The sequence below is a fragment of the Acomys minous genome (assembly GCF_964271855.1).
Source record: "Acomys minous genome assembly, chromosome: 5".
Taxonomy (NCBI): domain Eukaryota; kingdom Metazoa; phylum Chordata; class Mammalia; order Rodentia; family Muridae; genus Acomys; species Acomys minous.
The window spans coordinates 124,739,087-124,741,640 of NC_140494.1; positions in this window are offsets into that span (position 1 = coordinate 124,739,087).

The window sequence follows — 2,554 nt, forward strand, 5'->3', positions numbered from 1 at the left end:
GTTGACACTGTCTCTAGCCCAGTGGAGAACGGTGGTGCTTTTCTGAGACATGGGCTCCTGTGACATCAGTCATTATGGTGGCCACTAAGTTGTCCCACAGTGTCTGAATTCTGGTAGACAACCCCAGCCTTCAATCCCAGCACTTAGGAGACAGAGGCAAGAGGATTTCTGTGAGTTTGAAGGCAGCCTAGTCTACAGAGCTAGGATAGCCAACACTACACAGAAAAACCCTGTCTCCAAAAATCAAACCAAACCAAACCATCACCACCAAAAATTGAAAAAAAAAAAACTGGATAGAATTGAAAATGTTATTCCTGGCTTTACCTGCTATTACAACGCTCAGTAGCCACAGTGGCCAGCAGGTCCATGCTGGATGGACAGCTAGGGTCATCCCTGTCCATGCAGCATGTTCTCCCGGGCATGCTGCCCCAGAGCCTTCTCACAGGACTTTTTGAGATGAGATGAGGCTGAGAGACGGTGCAGCAGTTAAAGATACTTTGCTGCTCCTGCAGAGGACCTGAGTTCAGTTCCCAAAAACCCACACTGTGGCTTAGGACTTCTGTAATTCCAGTTTCTGGAGCCTCTTCTGACTTCCTGGGGCACCAGGCACATATGTGGTGTGGATACATACAAGCATGCAAAACACACACATAAAATAAAAAATTATAATCTAAAAAGAAAAACTTTTAAGAGGGGGCAGGGGTACAGCAAGATGGCTCAGTGGGTGAAAGTGTTTGCCATTAAGTCTGATGACCTGACTCCACTCCCAGGACCAACAAGGTTGAGGGAGAAAATTAACTCAGGCAGCTACCTTCTGACCTTCACAGGTGTGACACACACACACAATAAACACGCGAATGTTATGGTGGGGGCAGGGTTGGTGACATTTGTCTTGTAATGCTAGTATTTGGGAGGCTGAGGTGGGCCGGGCTCAAGTTTGAGGCCAGCTTGGGTTTCCCAGAGAGACCCCATCCAAAACAAAAACAAAGGCTGGAGGTGTTGGCTCAGTGGAATAGCATTAATTTAGCATATGTGAGACCTGGGTTGGTCCCCAGCACCAAGGAAACACAGTACAATGACAGCTAAAATGTCTAAGTATAACCTGTTATCCTGGGCCAGATATTAATCCAGGAGGTGACAAAGCATTGACAAATTTTTAATATGGTCTGAGATTATGAATAGTTGGTAAACACTGCTACTTTCCTGATTTTTAAAAAATGATTTTATGTGTAAGAGTGTTTGCCTAAGCACACACACCTGCACATGGATGTGTGTGCGTGCGTGCGTATGCGCGTGCGTGCACACACACACACACACACACACACACACACACACTATACAGGCAGTGATATTGGAGGCCAGAAGAGGGTGTCAGATGACCCGGAGTTAGAGTTACAGACAGTAGTGAACTGCCATGTGCGTGCTGGGAACTGATCCCAGGGTCCTCTGCAAAAACAAGTACTCTCAACCACTGAGCCATTTCTCCAATTTTTAACTTCCTGGTTTCTAACATCCACACTGTAGTTATGTAAGAGTTAATGTTTAGAGACGCTGCATGCAAAGCACTCGAACATTCTCCATATTATTTTGTGACTTTTATACGTCTGAAAGGTTTTCAAGATACAAAAGATTGAAAACCCTTTAAAAAAACACACACACATATAATCCAGTTACTCGAGCCAAGGGAGGAACAGGACAGTGCGTGACTCCTGGGCTGTCAACATCTACAAGTGGACCTACGGGAAATCAGCGGCTGCAGAACCAGCATGGCGGCTTCTGTCTGTGGCGTCAGAGAGGAATGAGTTGTCTGTACCCACTGAGCACCTGTGTGCCCGTGAACCGAGTCCTTGGTCAGAAGCAGCGCCATCCCCGCGGACGAGGCAGTCTGTGGTCCATGACCTGGATCGTCCAGTGCGAATGAACGAAGCTCTCCGGACCAGCTGGGCTTGGAGAACTGCTGGTTTGACACCACCTGGCTTGTGGTATAACCTGGGCAAGCTTCTCCTCCTTCCTGGACCTCAGTGTCCCCCTTGCACCTGGCTGGGGGGTGAGGGTGGGGGCGGGGTGCTTCATGATGTTCTAGGATAATGGAAGTGAAAGTGAAAAGAGAGGCCAGGGGAGGCAGCTCAGCCGGCACAACACTTGCCATGCACCATGAGGTCCTGAGTGGGACCCTCAGAATCCACATAAAAACCAGGGCATAGCCGGGCAGTGGGGGTGCACGCCTTTAATCCCAGCACTCGGGAGGCAGAGGCAGGTAGATCTCTGAGAGTTCAAGGCCAGCCTGGTCCAAAAGTAAGCCCAGGACAGGAAGGCTACACACAGAGAAACCCTGTCTTGAAAAGCCACAAAATAAAAATAAAAATAATAAATAAATAAAAGTCTAAAAAACAGGGCATGATACCATATGGTTGTAAGCCCAGGACTGGGCTCACTGGCTAGCCAGTCTAGTTAGGCCAATTAGAGGCCCTGTCTCAAAAACACACAGTTTCCAGGACTTTTAGGAATAGAGAGAGAGAGAGAGAGAGAGAGAGAGAGAGAGAGAGAGAGAGAG